The following is a 415-nucleotide window of genomic DNA, read 5'->3' as shown; positions in this document are numbered from 1 at the left end:
AGTGGTGCCCCCTGCATGAGAGAGGAGATTCCTCCTGATCGGAATCTCCAGTGGAGAGCCGTCGAGGAGGGACACCAGGTCCGAGAACCATACTCGGGCCGGCCAGAATGGGGATACTAGCAAAAAACGGACCCAGTCCTAGTGTACTCTCTCCAGAACTCCCGGGAGCAGAGCAATCGGGGGAAATGCGTACAGATGAAGCCTCGGCCATGTCTGCACTATGGCATCCAGCCCAAGTGGAGCTGGATGCGTGAGGGAGAAGCAGAGTGGACAGTGTGTCGTTTCCTGCGACACGAATAGATCCATTTCCGCCTGGCCGAACTCCCTCCAAAGGAGCTCCACCACTTCTGGGTGGAGCCTCCATTCCCCGGGCCTCAGCCCCTGTCTCGACAGGATGTCTGCTCCCTGATTGAGT

This window comes from Sinocyclocheilus anshuiensis, unplaced genomic scaffold, assembly GCF_001515605.1.
Source record: "Sinocyclocheilus anshuiensis isolate Anshui unplaced genomic scaffold, SAMN03320099.WGS_v1.1 scaffold3283, whole genome shotgun sequence".
NCBI lineage: Eukaryota > Metazoa > Chordata > Actinopteri > Cypriniformes > Cyprinidae > Sinocyclocheilus > Sinocyclocheilus anshuiensis.
Note: the sequence above shows the minus strand (reverse complement) of the source record.